Source organism: Myxocyprinus asiaticus, chromosome 36 (genome assembly GCF_019703515.2).
Source record: "Myxocyprinus asiaticus isolate MX2 ecotype Aquarium Trade chromosome 36, UBuf_Myxa_2, whole genome shotgun sequence".
Lineage (NCBI taxonomy): Eukaryota > Metazoa > Chordata > Actinopteri > Cypriniformes > Catostomidae > Myxocyprinus > Myxocyprinus asiaticus.
In genome coordinates, this window is record NC_059379.1 from 3,445,726 (window position 1) to 3,467,848 (window position 22,123).

General features: G+C 36.9%; 1 protein-coding gene across 1 annotated transcript in view; it reads right to left on the reverse strand.

Annotated features, from left to right (window-relative positions):
- Positions 1-22,123, reverse strand: part of LOC127427338 (disintegrin and metalloproteinase domain-containing protein 12-like) — a 141,998-nt gene that overhangs the window by 77,677 nt on the left and 42,198 nt on the right. The window lies entirely within an intron of this gene.

The window sequence follows — 22,123 nt, forward strand, 5'->3', positions numbered from 1 at the left end:
TAAGCAGCTGTGCTTTCTTAACTAAAACCTGCCCTGGAGAAAGTGACAAACTCATGAGGACGATTACAGCTCTGCTGAGTCAAGGAAAATTACCCTGCCTGAAAAAAACCCACTGAATGTGTGATGTAGTGTTGCCTGGCCAGATTTTTGACTATCGGCATAAAGTCTAGTCCACATTGCACCTTAGAAAAGAAGTCTGACAGACATGCAAAGCAACAAACCAGTTTGTTTTTCTGAGTCATTTGGGGGAGGGTTTATCTGAAATTGATGACACCACATTAATAGACCAGCATGGAAACTCAGTTGCACCAAAATGATCACGCAGGAACTTGACGTGTTGCTACCAATTATTCTGGTACCCTAAGTTCAGCCCCATTCTGCTACTCCCAAGCGCCATGTCCCATCAGACATTGCTTCAATTTAAATGTCTTGTTACTGTGGCGCAACAGGTAGCGCTTTGCGCAAGCAACCTTAGAGACATGAGTTCTGGTCTCAAGGAAATCAGGAAGTAATTGCGTTCGGGTTATCAATGGCGAGCACGAATTGGAGGTTGCATTTTCACTCTAAAGTTACATTTTTACTCCACTGACGGTTAGGTTTAGGGTATGGGTTAGGTAGACCCCTAAGAAATAGTTTTTTCCCCAAAATTCAGTGCTTTCCATTTGATCATTTTATCGATTCCGCGTTTTACCATTACATTACATTTTATCACTAAAAAGTAGTCTACAACTTTAAATCAAATGAAAACATAATTACTTTAACATAAGAGCGTTTATACATATCCTCAGAGCAAACTCAAACACAACATTGGAGGGTCCCCTCACAACCCACAATTCTTTGCTTCAACGGAAATGTCTAAAAAAAAAAAAGACGCCAATTTACCTGTAAATATGATGTTCAATTGCAAGGAATGTTAATTCCCAAGTTGAAGTACCTCAGTAGATGGGTGCAGAGTATATAATATGTATAATTATATTAATATATAATTAAAATAAAGTATTAGACTAAAAGTACAACTGTAAAATCTATTTTCTTTTCTCTTTACATCATAACTCTCCCAAAATGTACCTCATACATTCCCTTCTAAAAAGGGACTTTGTTCCCTTCTCAAAATGTTCCCTTTTTATAGTTTTAACCAGTACTCCCTTAAAATTGAATTAGGCATTCGTATTAATCTCACTGGAAGCAAGACTGGGCATGCAGGGCAGAGTAACATTAGATAGAACATGAAAACCCTGCAGTACATTTAAAATGAAACAGCAAGGTTTCCAAGAAAAACTGAGAACAATTTAGATAAAAAAAAAAAAAAGGGAGCATTTAGTATCTAACAAAACAAAGGTACACAGTGACAAAGTGTCCCATACTGTACACTCAAAAGGACAGAAAATGGCTCATTTTAATTTTTAAAAGCTTAAATTTATAATCAGAATGCTTTTATTCTGGTGCAATGAAGATGAGTTTCTAATTAAAGTATATTATAAAACAGATAAGTCCAAAATGCTTTTTCATCTAGATACTGTGTATAACACTGCACAGCACCCATAGAGACCAACTACTAACCTTAAATTTACATGTCAGCGATTATAAGCAAGGTGCTTAAAACCACTTGCCACAACTAGACGAGATGCAACCCAACTCTTTATTAACTTTAGATCTAATTAGATTATCATGTCATAATCACCATGTCTGTGAGAACCCCGGATACCAACCTATCACGAAAGAGGTGAAATATGACAAACAAATTTAAATATATCCTCAAACACAGCAGTACAATGCGTCTGTGACCAATACATTTTCTAATTTATTTTTCAATTACTCACTCGAGCAGGGAACAAAGAGCGAAATATTAGCAATTCTTTGGAAAAAATGTTTTCCACCTTTCATGCTGTGGAAAGACGGCTGCAGCAAAAGCCAAAAGCAAAAAAATCACTCACTAGGTGAACAAGCCACACAGTGGGGCACTTTTGTTTCCCTGGACAGTTAATGCTTTGTGTTCTCACTAGACAGAAAAACTAGAGACGGAAAACAGCAGACAAAACAAATAGTGTTGTGCATTGGGAAGTCAATTCATTTTAGCGAATCGATTTGTTTGGACAGTTCTTGTAAATAAACTTTAAATTAAATGATTCCTCAATTTACTAGAGCCCCTGTGCAGTTCATTTTTTAAGCGAAATACTTGCTTAATTACTGCCGTTTATCACAACATTTTCAACGACGATACATAACAGTGCAGTGTCTAGTTTCATTTGTTGTATTTAGAATGTATACGTTCAACTAAATGTTGTCACCCAAGTGAGATAATCTTTTAAAAAGCAACAATCTTTTAATATATAACTAGGATGATATTATAAATACAACTATATTTATAGTTTATATAACCGTAAATGTATTGGCTGACTGTATAACTTTATAAAATTTCACATTGCAGAATTAAAGTCATCTAATAGTTGTATATTTAAAAAGGTTTCATCCTTGAATAACAATCAATATCAAGTTACTTTTTGTTAATAGCTTTTGTTGGTAGTAGTGTAATTAACTACTTTTTCAAAAGTGTAGTTTGACTATAGTTTAAATACTTTAAGAGTAGCTTGGGAAACCACAGTTACAATCAAAGTAACATCCCCAACACTGAGCAAGAAACAGACAAATTTAAATCATTATCCACTGATAATCTTCCTCTCCAAAGCTTGTCATATGGATCCTTTATTGGTGATTTTATGGTGTTTTTTTGTGTCCTTTTTGCACTAACAGACATGGTCACTATGAACTTTCATTGAAAGGAAAGAGCTGTGTGAAGATTCTTCAAAACATCTCCTTTTGTGTTCCGCAGAAGAAAGTCAAATGGATGTAGAATGACATGAGTGAGCAGTACTGCCATTCCTAAACGCATATTACGCAGTCTTTGTAGGGTACCAACTACCTAGGAGGGCACCAGAAACTCCACCAGCTGCCCTTCCTCGCATGTTATACGTTATTCAAGGACCCGATAGCAGTCGCGGAACACAGACAATCGCCTCGCAACTCGCACCATGTCAGATTGTGAAGATTCTCAGATTGTGAGAACACTGCACATAAGTTTTAAACGTAGGAGCAAACAAACAGCAATGAGGTTAAAAAAAGAGACACATCCAGACTGGAGATCAGCCCTTCACTAAAGAAAGGAAATATGACAAAAAGGGTACGCAGTGAAGGGGTTAGAGGGGGGAGTAATGGCTCAGATTATTGTCCAGGCCTTGGCTGACTAAACGCAGATTCAGCTGCAGTGAACTCATGCAGGCTTGTCAAGGACAAAGCGTAGTTTTCTCATGTTTCACGGGAGAAATCAGGTCACGGCTCGCTCTCGAGTGAGAAATGAGTTCCTCTTTATCATCTTACACATCTGCTTGTCCTCTCAGCTGATAATTGGAAGATGGATTAGTAACGCAGAGTCGCTATTAAAGACCTCCATTTACCTTTGCCACGATGACTGTTTCCCTGGAGATTGATGACAAGGGCAATAAAGGACATGAAATCGATAAAATATCACTATTGGTAGAGAGATGAAGGTGTTGGACAAAACATGCAAAGCACAAAAAACTTCAATTACAGTGCATGACCAATGATAGCTAATAAACAAAAGGCAAGCTGAAACAATATGAAAACATAGGACAAACATAGTATATTTAAGTAGTGATTTTTTGCTAAAGTTGCATCACTTATAATTATAAATTTATAAATAATTATAAATTATTATTATTAATTGTTCACACGGTAAATAGTCATAGCAATCTCAAATTGTAAAAAAACTGTTTACTTAAGCTTATGTTTTTACTATTATTACTTGTTTTAATTAAGTTACCGTTACTCTCGAAATCCTAAAGTTGTCATTAATAAAAACAATTAAGTGGTCCTATAAACAGTACTTGAAATGTCACATTTTGGAATCATAACTCAAATATTTACATTCTTTAAACTTTGGCTTCGAGTACGACAAACTCAAAATCATCAAGTACAAAATTGCGGCTGTGTGGAATGCCCATAAGCCCTTGCGCTTGATTAATTTATGGACTGTATGCGGTCAAAACAAGGGAACTTATGAAGAAAAATGATTTTTTATTTTATTTTAAAATGTATCTAGTTATATTTCTTATCACTATTGTTGTTGTATTGTTGTAGCTGGCTGATAATTGAGATTTTTGTGAAGTCACCATGAGGGTGATTAATGTTGCCTGTGGTAAACTTGGAGCCTGTTAAGTTAAAGCCATTCTTATTTACTCAATTGTACTTTACAAAAGTGCAGATTTATGCGCACTAAGTACTGAGTAGAATCCAATGTGCCATATGACTAACCTAGAGACCAGTCATAATTTCCTTTACACTGTATAAGACATGTTATAACCCAATTTAAATTAAATCAAAACAATGATACTTTAATCACAGATGAGTTAAGTTTACTTGTAACTAGTCAGTGTTACTTAAAAAAATGTAGTTTATTTTACTTGAGCCAAATAAGTACATTAACTTAGAAAAAGCGTGCAAACCGATTGCCTAGAACAATCTAAGGTCAACTAATTTGATTTTACCGTGCATACTTAGGCACAGAGATTTGAACAACCCTAGCAACCACATCAATGCACTAAAAATTACTCACACTAAAACTGCATTGCAAAGCCCTGGCAACCACCCAGAATACCCCAGCAACCACAAAAACAACACTTTAAAAACTACTCATATGAATGAAACACATGAATGCTCTAGCATTCTCCACATATCAAAATTGAGTAATTACCTCAACATGCAAAGTCAATTGAGGTAATTTCATAATTACAACCAGTCAATCCAGCAGTATGGTAATCTATACCATCAGTATACTGTATACTTGTAAAAAACACTCTTGTCAAAAGAATGTTTGTGTATGAAAATAATGCATTTCTCATTGGATTTACGTGTTGTTGTTTCTGTAGTAAATAGAGTTTCTCAAGGGGAACAATAACATTTTCATGGATGTTGTAATACATTAAGCCACATTAAGCAAACCATCATTTACTCACCCTGTTGTTGTCAAACTGATATGACTTTCTTTCCTCTGTGGAGCACAAAACGAGATGTCAGGCAGAATGTTAGCCTCAGTCACCATTCACTGAATGGGGGGGCGGTGCAATGAAAGTGAATGGTAACTGAGGCTGTCATTCTGCCAAACATCTCTTTTGTGTTGCACAGACACAAAGTCATACAGATTTGTAACAACATTGATAGTTGACAGGAGTTTCTTAATTGCTGCATTTGTCATTTTTTCACAAAAAATTGTTTTGAGATTAAACAACTGGCCTAATTGGCAGACCTGCTGCAGTACAACTATGTCCAACTACGGGTTTAGGGGCCATGAAATCATCCCTTAGTGACAAGTTCTGAATTCTGTATCCAGTTTCTGGACCACTTACAAGAATAAACCAAAAAACATTGTGTTGGGAGATTTGTAGAAATACAATAATCCTTGGAAACAGCCCATGGCAGGACCGACAGTGTTGCCAGTTTTGAGCTGTAGCTAATGAGCAGTTACACCCTTGGACCAGACGGTGGATAGTGTGCAATGCTTGCCTCATCGCTGGGCTGATGAATTCCACACTAAATCATGTCCAATGTGTTCTTTATACACTTGTTTATCAAGACAAACTGATCACACTGAAGTGTTGTTGAATGCCAAAAATGAGTATTTTACAGTCAACAGGAATGCATATTTTATTAACTCTGTCCCTTAACCCAAACCCCAACCCTAAATGCGGTCACACACTGGACGAGATGCGCCACAGCTGGCCGTGGCTAGGACGTAGCACAGGTATCAAAAACAGGGCACGTTGATGCAGTTCACATGGCAGACAGTACACACAAAAGTTAGCAAGGTTTTCCCTTCTTAAAGAATGAAGAAGGCTAGAGTAAATAATATATGTCCATTGATAATGATTTGGGTTGTAGGTGGGCACCGCTGACAGAAGGCAAGTGGCAGCGGCGGTGTGAGTACGTTAATAGAAAACAATTTTAGAATGCACCATGTCATCCGCCAAACATGTGAATTGATGGAAAAATGTCTGATGGAAGATAGCGCTTTTCAGATTGGGTTGATCTCAGGGTAACGGAACATTCGGTAGCAAAATGTCAAGTTCCCATGTGATCATGTTGTTAAAACGAGAAATACTGAATCTAAAACTCACTGTTCTGTAGTAAATGTTGACTCACATCCAAGGGAAGAATATACCTCAATGGGCCATATTTCTCCTTTTGTGGCATTTAATAATTTACATGCTTATCAAGCCAACACACTTATTTTACAGACTTGGTTTAGGGTCTTCTTCAAAATCCCTAAACCAAGACCAAAATTTCTGATTGTAACTCCTCCTAGAACTTTCAAGCTACATTCACCAAACTTGGCACAGACCTTCAGGCTCTTCTGACTCAGGATTCTCTGACTTTTCTAACTGATTAGAATTACAGTTTTCACACAGCAGGCAATCAAATATATCCAGCTGTCAAAAAAAATGCAAAAATTCAAAAGTGTAAACAAACCCACACAATAACCCCTTTCACACATACAGCCTTTTCCAGAAAATTTACTGCATTATTCAGGTTAGAGGTCATGTGTGAACACAACCTTTTTGAAAATACTGGTAAATTTTGCTCTGGCAATTTCCCTGTAAACAATTTTTTTCATGGGGAAACAAAAATGCAAAAATGTTCCTACTCCCTCAAAGATATTAATGAAATAAGTGTCCAGAGATCTCTGTGGATCTCAGGACACATATTTCCACTGTCTCTGTGACAACTGTAGACTTTGTAAACAGCAAAAAAAAAAAAAAAAGTGTCAGGGGACTGCGGACATCGATGCTTTTCACTTGTCAATCATTTTGCTCGTTCTCTCATTCTCATATTTGAAGCGGATTGCTGTGATTCATAATGTTTGTCAGTTGAGGACGCTATTGTGCCACTGTTGAATCTGACAGCCACAGGAACAAACAATGCTGCTCTTTTGCTCTGTTTTGGTCCCAAAATGATCTTTGGAGGGCGGAGTTTTGGAATGAGGGGGTGTGGCTAATTCAGTGGCTAAGGCTGTGTCTCGTTTCGAAAGCTGCATCCTCCGGAGGTCTCATTTGTCGGCCGCATATGTCAGAGGCTGTCTCGTTTCAGAAAAGCGAGTAGGACACTCCGAAAGCAATCTTCGAATGCGACCTTTCATGGGAATTTGGAGGATGCATGAGGTGTATCCTTCATGGCCACTCAACCCACAATTCTTTGCTCAATGGAAATGAACATCATTTGTCTAAAATGACGCCAATTTGCCTGAAAACATGATGTTCAAACACAAGTAAGGTTAATTCCCAAGTTGAAGTACCTCAGTAGAGTATAACATGTATAAAGTATTATTGACTAAAAGTACACCTGTAAAATCCATTTTCTTTTCTCTCTTCATCATTATAACTCCCCTAAAACTTACCTCATACACTTTGTTCCCTTCTCACTCAAAGCGCTTCTTAAAGAGTGGCGTGCTGTCATAGCAACCATGATAAGTTCAGTTTCCGTTTGTCCTACGAAGGCAGTCTCGTTTAAACGAGGCTTGTTTAAAGGAGGACGCTCGGTATACTGCAGCTTTCAAAAGGACGCATCCTAGCTAGCACACAGCCTTCGAAACAAGACACAGCTCAAGTCACGTGATAGCTTCAGAATGCTAAAAATCACTTACAGCACCTTTAATGAGAAGTTATCATTACCTATAAATTCCATATTTATGGTATGTGTGAACAGCACTTTTACATTTACCAGTAAAGGCAACCCAACATTTTTCCTGTAATTAAGCAGGTTACATGTGTGAAAGGGGCTATAGATCCATCCATCCGTCCATCTATCCATCCAGCTTTTAAACTTCAATTACAAAAAAATAAAATAACTTTCAGGCCAGGCTTTGTCAAGCCAACAAAGTTGGCCTTGTCTAAAATATAATGTCTTTAAACATTAATCATTTAGTTTTGCTAGACAATTTTCCAAAAGATGCAAATGTTTGCTAATGTTTCATACAAATTTGGCTAGAAATGATTAATAAAGACCTAGTACAGTGACCTCGTAGAATGCCATAGCAACACCCTAGCAACTGCATTGCAGCGTGCTGGTAACAACCGATAACACCCTGACATCATGATTTTTTTTTTTTTTATAGGTAAGCTCCATTCACATTTTCTTCTGAAAAATGCAAAAATCAGGTTTCAGGAGAGCAATGGAAATCCCATGTTCTATGATATGTCTCCTTTGAACAGGTAGGCACAAGTTTACATCTCTTTAGACTGTGGTCACGTCGCATTTTGATCAATATCTTATCCGAGGAGCTATAGCCTTTGTCTGCAATGAAGCTTGACAGAATGGACATCAGCTTTCAACCCCAGACAGTTCATCACATAACCTAATGTGACCTGACATAAACAAGATCTTCTGTGAACGGGTCACTGCTAATCATGGAGTATCTCAGTGTGTTTTTCATCATAACCTCTGTTTGGGTCAGCTATAATATCAGAGTGAGTTGGCTCCAAGTAGGGTTGTCTTTAGCGAAGCCTGTCTTCATGCATATATCATCTTAATGTGAGCTGGAACAAAATGGGCTGAAGGAAGGAACAGTACACAATGTGTCACGGAAAATACGTAAGAACTAGAAACCTGCTGAACTGTTATGGACTGGAAAAAGATCTCCCATCTGAGAGGGGTCACTTTACTCAGATAGACCTTAGGGTGTATTAAGCTCAAGTATGATCAAAACGAATAGTGATGCTTACCTTCGCAAACACCGCTAATAATAACTGACTTTATATAGATTATATTTCCTATTGTATTTTTTATATAGAATGCCTATTTATGACATGGTGATTTAGAGGTTTTATTTCTGAGTAATTTGAAAACAGATAGCAGAAGAAAATTATGGTGGGGTAAACTTCTATAGAGGTGAAGGAGAGACGACATCAAACATTGCTTCAAATAAAAAATAAAAAAACATTTCGTGTCCACAGCTTTCCAAAAGAGAAAACAATAGAAAAATGGATTACGACACGATAGTGTATTACTTTCACTCCCTCAGCAGCTGTATTGTCTGTGACTTCAAATGTGCGGTTTATTAAGGATGCACCAAAATGATACCGATATTAACAAAAATCTATATGCTGATTCCAATATTTTGCTATCAGATCACTGTTTTGCTCAGGAATATGCTTTAAAAAAAAAAATGTACAAAGTAGTAAAAGTTTTATTTGATTTTATAATTTTTTTTTTGATAATAAATAATTCCTGTTGAACATCTTGGATCAGTTGAACACATGACAGGCCAACATTTTAAAGAAAGCCAGCCAATGGAAAAAAAAAAAAAAAAATGCTAAAAAAGTAACTAAATATCATAGCATGATGACTGATGTGAAAAGTTTGTCCTTCTAAAATACTTTTGCACTTTTGTTTTTGCAGTTCAAAATAACAGAACTCACATTTTACATGTATGTACTGTATATGATAGAACGTTACAAGTTCATATTATGCATATGTTGGGCAATTCCACGGAAATGTCAACCACATCATGGTAAATAGATTTAACCAAATGAACAAAACACCCTTTAAAATTCTATTGTGGTGTAAAGGATAATAGATAATGCCGTCCAGATGGGGATAGAGGGCACAGCTTGTTCACACAGGGCTGACTAAAGCACTGAAATGTCTACTATATTTTAAAATGCAGTGTTTTAAGGTTTAATAATCGTGCAAGACCATATTGCGATTTTAATCTTAATCAATCGTGCAGCCTTAATGGATACCATACCGATGTTTAAGTCTAAGTGAGTCAAAGCATTTTGTATTGGTTCACTGATCATGTATAGGTATGTACTTATTCAGAACTAGATCCATTTAAAAAAATAAAGATTTTCAGCCATCAATGGAAAAATACGCATTTGGAGTTGGTGTAGTTACGGCATCTACCAGCAGGGGTTCACTGGGCCATGCTAACCAGCCAAACCACGACACATTATTACAACCCAAAAGAGTTCAACAGTCTGGTTCTGGAAGTAAAAATCCCATTTATTTTCTCTACAGGCAAATAAAGTTTTAACGGTAACATGGTTGATTTGCTTCATGGCTTAGAACTCTTTTGAAGGATTTTAAGAAATCCGTATGAAAATTCTAAAATGGGAAAAATACTTCTGGAACCAGGATGGCTGAAAAAGTGGGCAGGTACTGTTAAGCTCTATTCCAATCAATCACTGTAGTTCCTGGAAGATCTTTCATCTCCTTGTATTTTGGCCCGATGAAGGCTTGCGTTCTCCTGTGGGACTGTGTGTGTTCTTTTGTCTTCCTGGTTTTTGACAAACGTTGATAAAGTGTCTGGATGGTCTGCCTTTCAAAAGGCACTACATCTGCTAAAAGTAGTAGGAATGTGATTGATTACAATAATCCTGCTCTATACGCCAGAACAGGGATGTTATTTCGCAATCGCATTTTGAGAGCAATACAACGCTTTGAATGAAAATCGCAGTAATGACAAAATCCACACTTAAAGGGATAGTTCACCCAAAAATGTACATTCAGTTATAGTTTACTCACCCCTGTGTTGTTATAACCACATAGGTTATATATAGCTTTATTTTCTCTAATACAAAAGGAAGAAATAGTTAAGAAATGTTGTGCTCAGTGATGTCATACAATTGCTGTTTATGGAGACTAACTTAACTCAAGCTTCCTAAAGGACATGAAAGAATAATTCAGAAATCTAATAAAATTTAGTATGTAACTCATGCCTTGTTCTGAAGGCATATAATAAGGTTTGGTGAGAAACAAACCAAAATCGAATTATCACTCACAAAAAATCTAGAGTTCTTGCAAACTTGCCACTCATTTTCACATGCAAAAGAGCTCGCTGTTCACCACAAACATTCCTTAGAAGTTTGTAGCTCCTCACCGGTAGTTGTGAACCTGCAGCAAACCTTTGGCCACAATGAAGAGTTTGATTTGAGTACTCCGGTACAAACAAATAAGGCTGGGCATAGAAATGCATCTGCTCTTCATCTTCAAACTCTTCAGACATATTTTGTAAGTTCTGTTCTCTGGTTTGTGTGCAGCTGTGTTGTGTTCTGTTGTTACTATCTCTGTGGCTATAGATAAACGATTAGTTTTGACTTGAACACCCCATTTCGCAAGCAGGGGCAGCATAACTGCTACTCATGCACACTCATGAACGTACACAGGAGAGCAACGGTCGGTGAAGATTTTCACAAGATACAGTAGTGTTTGGTTTGTTTCTTACCGAACCTCAGCGTATGCCTTCAGAACAAAGAATGAGTCACATACAATAATTTGTTTGACTTCTGAATTATACTTCTGCATCCTTTTAAGCTTGAAGAGGTGGTCACAATAAACTGCCATTGTATGACATCACTGAACTTTTTTTTTTCTCCCCACAGGTTCTCCCTTTGTGTTAAGAAAAAGAAAGTCATATGGGGTTATAACAAAGGGGTGAGTTAACAATGACTACCCCTTTAAGCCAAAAAGTCATTTTTCTTGACATGTCATTTCTGATGTAGTTTCTGCATATGGCCTTTGTAGGGAAGTACATTTTCCCTTAAACACAGCAAATAATCTTGATGTTATATAAAAAGTTCATGGATAAAAGGATATAACTACCCTACTGCATACCGTTGATGCAAAAATGATCTGCCATTTTCTCAGCTTCGTGATCACATGAAAATCAAATCTGGAAAGGCTTTAGTCTCTGCTCCATGTGCTGAGTCATCAGATGCCCATGTGTGTGTCTGTCCTGTTGGGTTAGTTCTCAAGAAACTATTCTTTTCTGAAAAGTACCGTCTAGACCAGTCCTTCTATTTGGTTGGAAAAATTGTGTTTTGCTTTCATTATTCACCTAAAATCAGATGAACAATATGTGTCTGGGACTGTGGGTACAGTTGAGCATCCTGATCTCGATTTCTTTTAGGTTCATGAGTGTGCCTAAACAGATTTTTCTATGAATTCAAATGTACATGAATCAGAAGAACCAGTCATGTGCTTCAATCCAGAACACATTCACAAAAAGTCTTGACTGAAACTTTACTAAAGCCTCATTATTACAGCGCAGAAGATGCATGCATAACATGACAGCATTTTATTAAATCAATAATCGTTTGACTGCTGTCTTTCCTCCAAGATTTTTTGTTAACTCCACATCAATACCAGAATGTAGATTTTTTTTAATTTTTTTTTTAATATTTTTATTTTCTATTATTGCTGTAACCAAGGGTGTAGCCAAGAAATTACTTTTGGGTGGGCCTCAATAAAATGGATGGGCCAAGTTTTAGCACATTTTTTTTTTTTTTCTCTTAACATAGAAATGATTATTACTTTAAAGCTATTGTGAACGAAATAAACCACTTCAATATTTATGGTGTGAAAAGTATTTCTATAAATTATATATACATATACACACACAGAGTATATGTATACATACAGTATATATATATTTACACTGATCAGCCACAACATTAAACCACCTGCCTAATATCGTGCAGGTCCCCCTTGTGACGCCAAAACAGCATCAACCCATATCTCAGAATAGCATTCTGAGACGCTATTGTTCTCACCACGATTGTACAGAGCGGTTATCTGAGTTACCATAGACTTTGTCAGTTCAAACCAGTCTGGCCATTCTCTGTTGACCTCTCTCATCAACAAGGCGCTCACTGGATGTTTTTTGCACGATTGAGTAAATTCTAGAGACTGTTGTGTGTGAAAATCCCGGGAGATCAGCAGTTACATAAATACTCAAACCAGTCTGGCACCAACAATCATTCATGCGATTATCTAATCAGCCAATCATGTGGAAGCAGTGCAATGCCTAATATCATGCAGATATGGGTCAGGAGCTTCAGTTAATGTTCACATCAACCATCAGAACAGGGAAAAAATGTGATCAGTGATCGAGTGTGGCATGATTGTTGGTGCCAGGCGGGCTGGTTCGAGTACGTGCGCGCACGTAATATTAAATTATGTATAATGAAATTGTTGCGAAACTTGTTGCAGTAATGAAATTCCTGTGTTATGCTTGAATTCCTTTGAATTGCTGTGCTGTACATTTCTTTCATTCCAATTCAAATTCCTATTCAACATCCTGTGGGTGTGGTAAATTCATTTCAAATTCCAGCTGAGTAAATTACATCATTTTCATTTTGGGTGAACTTCACCTTTAATTTCAGGATTTTACCCAGTCCTGGTGTTCTCCTCCCTCTCTTTAATGTACAATAAAAGCTATGAGAACAAAGGGACTTGGACATGTCATGTAGAAAGCAGATGTTCTGCTGTAATCATCACAGTGGTCTTGGGTTCGGCTTCAGATCTGAGCGCAAGAGTTCCCTACAGGGACAGCTTTGTATGCGGCGATGAAAGCCGTACGCTCTGAGATACAAGGGGAAAAAACCTCAATGCAAAATGAGTACCCCAAAGGAGAGGAAGTGCTGGATGTGTGTGCCTGAGAGAAAGACATGGGGTGTTAATATGCGTCAGAGATGGGCTCTTAATACTGGAGGAAATTACACAATCTTGGAAACGGAGAGAAGAGAAGCTGCGTTTTTGGGGTTCGATGGTCTTTGTGTTGAAGCATGACAAAAAGTGTCCATCTCACCATATACATATGTTACATATACCATATACATGTCCATACACACACACACACAGTATATTATACGCAATATATTCCAATTCTATACATTACACATTTTTATACTTTTTATTATATAGAAATATCAAATAGGTATGGAATTTCATTTGTTGCTAAACTTTTTTTGGACTAATTAAATATTTTATTAATAAAATATAAAATATTATTTGTATTACATATTTTTATAAAAATATATAACAAATTTTAAAATGTACAAAGTTCACATTAAAACTGGCAGTGAAACTTATTTAACTAGGACTTTCAATATTAAAATTATGAAAATCCATTATAAAAATACAACTTGCATATTTTAAACTAATCTAAACTGAGTAAAATAAAACTATTTTACTAATATAGATTTCTAGAGTGGAACATCAAATATTGATTGTTAATGTTTCCGGAAATACCCCATATGCATGTGTGAATTCATGATTATGGGCTATCCATACTGAAAAAAAATGAATATTAAAAACTCCTCACAAACAGCAGCTTTATGAATTCCTTAAATTAATTCAAATTTTAATTTTACTTAAATTACAGATGGAACAACAATTCTGCATTCTGTATGCTTCAACGTAAAACCAGGACTTGAAAATAGGATTTTAAAAAGCTACTCAATTCTCAGTGTGTGGAAAAAATCTCTTAAAAATAAGCACAATCCACCACTGGATTCTCAATCTTAACCAAACCCCCTTGAAATGAGCAAAATCAATTTACTCAGCAGATCTTCACGGTTAAGGGGGAAATGGGTTCTCCATTGTACTGGTCAAGTGGTGTGGATGCATGTGATATGGTTTGCTTTCTTGTCTTGTTTTATCTACATGCATTTTTTTTTTTTTTTAGCAGGGCTGTCTGCACAGGATGAAAGCCTGTATCCGCCTCAGACGAGCCCAGAGCAGAATGTCAGTTTCAATAGCTGGTTCAGCAGTGGCTGTCAGACTGATGGAGCACACAGATCACTGTGCATGAGGTGAAAGGTCAGGAAACTATGAGCGACAGGATGCTCCGTCTGGGGTCAAGCTGTGTGTCAGAGTGAAGACAGAAAACACCACACACAAAACACACACTCTCACTCCAATTCATCAGACAACATTTTGAAAAAAAAACAAAAAAAAAACCCACTTTACTCGTAGCCGGGACACGGAACTTGAAAATATTTTCTTGATTCAGCTCTATTCAATTCCAATTTCATTATAACTGAAATATATCCAAATTAATTGGAATCTTAAGTAAACAGTGCTTAACATTTTTAACAGCAGTATCAAGTGTTCAGGCGCCCTATTTTAAGGGCCTATTCATGTGGTAGGCAGCAAGTCGGCATATCTAGAGCATTCCAGATCAGTCAATTATGAAGTTCCATGATGGTGAGCATGCTGCCTTAGAAGGCAGCCATCTATGAAAGTAGTAGACTGCAAAGCAGCTCACTAGATTTTGGAACAGAGCTATTCTGTCTCTCCACTACCCTGTTGAGTTATTAAACGGAACAATGCAAATGGCTCCAGTTCAAAATTCATCTTTCGAGTCCACCATAAAGGATAAATCTCTACTGAAAAACAAAAAAAAACAAAAAACAAAAAAAAAAACCCATGCAGTCACTATGCAGAATGTACAAATATGGATAAATGTTAATGAATATTGCATACTAGTCAACGGACTAGAGTAATCCAAGAATACCAATCTGTGCTTGTAATTTAGTGCTTCTAAAATGAAATCGGTTATCAAAGCAGCTCTGCGCAACTGCAAATGGCAGCACATTTAGTACTACATAAAATTTAAAAAGACACACCTAGGCAATTACACCAGTTTGCAAGTTGCTTAACGAGCTTATAAACAATGTACAAGACTCTGAGAAGTCTAGTTGAAAGACTAACTAGATTTTACTTTTTCTGAAAAACATCTCCATTATATTCTGCTCTCTAGTTATGGCTCCGGTCTAGAGAAGCCTACGGGATTTTCACATGTTTTATCGTCTGCCAGGCAAAAATCAGAAGTCCAGAAGCAATAGCACACCTCAACAAGCAACATGATTTCAGGTATTCTTCATGTCTATAGCTCAAATGGTGTGTAATCTAGAAACAAGAGGATTCATCAGTTCATGATAGACAGGTATTTTAGCAGTAATGGCTATGAGCTGCTTTAGAGGATTGAATGGGTTTCCACAGCAGCAAGCAGAATGTTAATGGCTTAGTTTAATGTGCCAATAGCCAGCTAAAGAATTAATCTTCAACTAATGAAACACAAGGATAACCCACAAATATAACCAAGAACCACCACTCACAAAAGTCACACGAGAAATATAGCTTTGTGTTGCAGCATTGCATGAATCGGTCTCTGCCAACCTATTTTTGTTAATTGAATCCATCTGACGTAAATTAGTAATTTCCATTTTATTTTTTTGAATTCCCCTTTGATATCTGAAAGCATTGCAATACATACTGTACAAACAAATGAATCACTAATCCACCATTTCCATAAAATAATTTTTATATACATCTTACTCAATTTTCAATGATTGGTGAGCTTAATTTTGTCTGGTTCTTCACACAAAGACATCAAAAGGTGTCAGAAGGCTTGAAATACAGCACGAGCAACCTGGTCTCATAGAATGAACGGTACTGTATATACATTTTTGCAAACTGACCTGTACGTGCCGCTCTTTACATGTCACCTGGTGAAATTAACAAGCGCTACAACAACTAAGTATTTTATTCATCGTCACACAAATCACAAGTACAATTGCTGATTATGACTTTATAAAAAAATTATTTTTCACTCTATTACTCACACCCCTCCCCCATGTTATATCAAAACTCTTTAACATACGATTTGAGAAACACGCTCACTCGATTTAGTGTTAATCTTTAGACTCCAACTGCGGTTCGAGTCTAAAATGCTTGAAAGTGGCATAAAAGCAACATGAAATGACATGGTTGCTTCAGTAAATGTGCGTTTTTCTCATTTGGAATTTCCATTTTAACACACTAACGGTTAGGTGTAGGTTAAGGGTAAGGATGTCTTTTGTTAAACTCATTTATCTTTTTGGACACTATTGGTTAGGTTTAGGGTAATGATTCAGGTTAGGGAGGTACATTTTACTTATTAAAACCCTCCATCTAAAATTCATCTTAAAAACCTCATCTGATTAACCCTCTGGGGTCTGAGGGTGTTTTTGGGCCTCTGGAGAAGTTTTGACATGCCTTGACATTTGTGCTTTTTTCAGTTGCTTAAAAACATTAATGGCTAAAGTCTGATAACACTGTGTTCAGCACAAACTGGGCTACAATAATGTGAACAACATGTACATGCTTGTATTTTTGAAAAAACACATTTTAAGTCACTGAAATAAGGCCATATATCACATACTAAACATTTGTTCACAAGACTTTTGAGAACTGGATCTTGTAGCCTAGAGTTTTTGCTATAAAATGATGTGAAAACCATCCTGATCACTCATTCATACAAAACAACATAGTCATTTAACTTTTGTAAGACACTTGCGACACTTGTAAGACACCATATGCGAGGAGGTGTGGATGATCATGAATATTGATGCAATTCACACCTGAGGAGACAAAGACCCCTCCCCTGAGAGAGAATGAATGTGAGGAGACTTAATGATTTAACGTATTATCTGACTATACATTTTCTTTACATAAAGACTTTACTTAAAAACTTTAGACCTACACTACCATTTAAAAGTTTATAGATCTGTAAGATGTTTTAATGTTTTTTAAAAAAAAAAGTCTCTTCTGCTCACTAAGGCTGCATTTATTTGATCCAAAATACAGCAAAAACAATGATATTGTGAAATATTTTTACAATTTAAAATAACTCTATATATTTGAATATATTGTCAAATGCAATTTATTCTGGTGATCAAAGCTTAATTTTCAGCATCATTACTGCCGTCTTCAGTGTCACATGATCTTCAGAAATTATTCTAATATGCTGATTTTCTAATATGGGCATATTTACTGCACATTTTACACATTTACACCCAAACAGATATTTGCAAGCAGACGCTTCATTGATAATGAGGCAGCATAAACACTAGTTAAAATATAAATGTTCATATCATTTTTATAATCATAAAACATATAATTTATATCATACAGCATACAAATTTAAATACCTGCTTTAGCCGAAACATTTAAATGAAACAATCTTGCCTATTAGGACATATTTCAAATGTCAATACTCTGAATCCTGGCTGGCAAGTCTGGAAATAGTCCAACTAGTAAAATATGTACGTGTTTATAAAATAGCATATCTACTAAAATAAAACTAAATGACTTATCCAGAATTATATCCTCGGCTGGATCAAATCGCTCTTCAAAATGTGAACGTTCCTCGTTGGAATCCCGCTCTGAGGAAAATGTGAACTCTTCGTCACTATCCAGTACCATCTGTAGAGCTTTCTCACCTGTGTAGCGTGACATCTTCCAAATGTGCAGGAAAGTGAATGAATCTGATGAACTTAAGGCATTGTTGTGGGGGCATTTACCATTTGCATAGACTGCCTCAGCACATTACTGTATGAACAGCGCGCTCTGTTGGTGGATGGGATCTCATTAGCGATAATGAGCTGAGCCAGGAGAAACTGTACAGCGCTTTGTTTCATACAGATTACATTGCAGGAGAATATTAGTTTTAAATTTGCAATTGTTTTATTTAAAAGTAGACATTAAGCTTTTAGATGTATGTTTCATGTTTGTGTGATAAGTATTCGCTGAGTTTATTTTTGTGACGCATTTCAGAAAGATGCTCGCGGAGACAGAGGCGGCTGAAAGTGCACCCTGTTTATTTTCTTTATTTTACAAAAGCACAAGGTATTGTTGTTACTGTGAGTGTACACAAAAGTAGACCCTTTATAGTTTCTAATGTTGTCTTACACTTATCTGTATGCCCAAAAATGACGGAGTATTTTAAACTGTTTCCGCTGTTAGGAGGAAAAGATCCAGCAGGATGCGCCGGCGCACCCAGAGGGTTAAAACCTAATTTTGCTTGGTTTTGGCACCCCCCACTGGACATTTCAAATGCTCACACAAAATTTCATGAGACCAGGCTGCACGGGCCATATGGACTACTTTTATGGTGCCGTTTTTGGAGCTTGACAGACTCGCTGTCACGGTGTGCTTTTGTTGTATGGAAGTAACAACATTCTTCCAAGATTTCTCATTTTGTGTTCCACAGAAGACAGTCATACGGGTTTAGAATGCCATGAGGAAGTGACAGAACTTTAATTGTTGAATTAACTATTGTTATCCTCGATCTTCAGAATCTCAATGACCCCCTGTTGTTCCTTCTCAAAGCCCTGTTGGGAAACCTGCTCTCTTGCACAGACTGAACAATGCTTATAACAGCCCGTCCCCACAGACCTAAAGACTCATCTGCTCAAGTACTTCACCATAACCAGCGAGAGGAGAGGAAAAGAGATAAGGAGAGGAAAATAAGAAAAACAGAAAAGGAAAAAAGTGGAGAGAATGAGGAGAGGGGATAAAAGCAATGAAGAGGAAAAGGAAAACAGAAGAGGAAAGAATGAGATGAGGAAAAGAAAATGGAAAAGGGAATGAAACCGGAAATGAAAAGGACAAAAAGATGTGAGTAGAGAGAAAAAGGAATGGAAAAAGGATAAGGACAGAGAAGGAAAATGAAAGAAATGGGTATGAAAAAGTACTTTAAAAAAGGAAAAGATGGATAAAGAAAACAGAAAAAGGGAATAAGTAAAAGGAGAGGAAAACAGAAAAAAAGGAAAGTAAAAGGTAAGGAGAGGAGGCCTCTGATGTAGTGACTAAATGCATAAGTGCTAAGTCAGAAGAACAATTAGGTAGACGAGGAAGAGGATTGGATGCCTTTGGTAGAAATCAAGAGCACACCTGGTGAAAGACAGGAGAGAAGAAACAGAAGAGCTAGAAGACATGGGTGATGAGAGAATGACAGATGAGAGGTGGAGGGGGAGAGTGTGACATGACACCCATATAAAAGACCAAAAATGTATGCATTGAGACGGGGAACTTAGATTAAAAATGTAAAAAAAAAATACATAGATGCGAAGAGACTTTGTATTCCACACAGACTACCAGCACACCTTCTGTATTGGTGTCTTGAGGGTTAAAGAGATGTTTTCTGGGTGTTCCAGGTCTCACTAATTAATTTTGAATGTCAAGGAGCCAGTTTCCTACATTAATAACTGCTCTAAACTGGGAGATAATTGGAGCTCTAGAGAGGTTCGTTCAAAAGATCCTTCCACAGATCATTCCAAAAGCAGGCTGAAGATGACTTAAGACTAGATACTTGATTTTGTTTTTCAGGCTAATTGGTCTCGTATAATGAAGTTCTATATTTACAGTATGAATCGCAAGCCTAACAAACGTATGAACATGAACAATTATATGCAATGTGAAAGAAAATACAACCCAGAAGAGATTAAATATGGATTGACTTACATCAATAATTAACATGGTTTGTGTAGAGCACAGTGCCATGTGTGCTGTGAATTATTGGTTTCATGCTTTCGGCAGCACATCTAAATCAATTAAGAAACCAAAATGATCAAATGGTGAACAATTCTGTTTCATTGTAAAAAATACCTTTGAAAGTTTGATTTTAAGGGCATTTGTTTACTTTTGTACAATAGGTCACCACTTTATCAAAAAGGTAGAATCTGGGAGCAAACCCAAAAAGGAAAGAAAGAGGAAAAAGCAGGAAAGGAAGAGAAAAAGGATACAGAAAAAATATGTGTAGAATAAGAGTACAAAAAAAAAGAAACTGAAAGGAGAGGATAAGTAACTAAAAGGAAATCAGGAAAGGAAAAAAGGAGAAAAAAGAAAACTAATGAAAAAGGAGAGGGGTGCAGAGAATGAGCATACAAAAATGAAAAAGGAAATCAGGAATGGGAAACAGAAAATGAAGTTAAAGGAGTGGAGAGAATGAGAGACCAGAGGAAAATGAGGGAGAAAAGGAAATAAGCAAGAGAAAATAGAAAAAGAGAACACCCCCCTAAAATCAGCAGATACTCTGCAAGAGGCGATTACTGCTTTTGGAAAAGGTCATGAGGCATCAGTGTATTACCCCCTGCTAATTCAGAGTCTGGGGGATGGAGCTTCAACTTCAAGAGATTATGGAAGAAAGATTAACTTGGTATTGGAGAGCGCGTGGCTAGGATTTTAAAAACATCAAGTCTGCATCTAGAGATGCAAGTGTGCACTTTATGCAATTCAAGATTATACATCGATTCTACTGGACCCCCTCTAGATTGTATAAGCTCAGTCTTAAAGACACACCCACCTGCTGGTAATGCCAGTCGGAAGATGGAGACATGGCCCATGTTCTTTTGGTGGTGTGTTGAGATCCAGGGGTTTTGGATGAAGGTTCAGAGATTTGCATGTGATGTGTTAGGCACTCGGATTTCATTTTGCCCCAGACTCTGGTTTTGGGCGATGGGGAGGTCATCGATGTGGGGAATAAAAACAAAGAATTGGGTTCTGACCAGTGTGATTGTTGCCAGACAGATTGTTTTGAGGGGAAGTCAGCTGGAGTGCCCCCATTTCATGAGGGGTGCACAGAGACGGGGAAGTTGGTGGCGTATGAGGAAATGGGATTTAGTAGACTGGGTAATTTGGATTTGTTTGTTCGGAAATGGGGCAAGTGGTTGTCGTTCTTGGAGGGCTCTCGGGGAGAGGTAGCGGAGAGGTTTAGATGTATGATTACATTTAATTTTTTTATATTTGTGTTTCTATGCTCATGTGACCACAGGAGTGTTTGTTGGGGGTCGGGGTGGGGATTAAATGTTAATTTCATTTGTGTATGCGTTTTGTTTCTTGTGTCTTCTGTGTGAATTAATAAAAAAAGGTTACAAATCGCAAGAAAGAGGAGAGAAGGAAATGGGAAAAACTGAACATTTGTTTACTTTTGTATGATAAATAATTCTGATACTATGTTGGGTCGGCACTTGATAAATGCCAAATAAAAAAATATTTCACAAAGGTCCTGGCACTGTAACTCAGTAACTTTCACACATTTGATCTGGGGCAGTTTGTTTAATCTATTTGATAAGTTGCATGTGCACGTGTCCAAGAGTGCAGAATCTTATCTTCACTTCTACATGCTCTTCAGCCTCTGCGTTTTATCCAAAACACTTTCCAACAGTCAATATTCATCTAGTTCACAGCGTTCTCTCATGGCTTTTCTCCATTCATAAGAACGCGAGTTACCATAGACTTTGTCAGTTCGAACTAGTCTGACCATTCTCGGTTGACCTCTCTCACCAACAAGGCATTTCCATCCACAGAACTGCCGCTCACTAAAGTTGTGTAATTGTTACAGTAGATGAAAATTTGACAAGCTGAGAAATATAGAAACCATGGGAGTAACAGGAGTAAATCTGCCTGTCCATTATCTTTTCATACTCCTATTTTAAAATTTAATCCA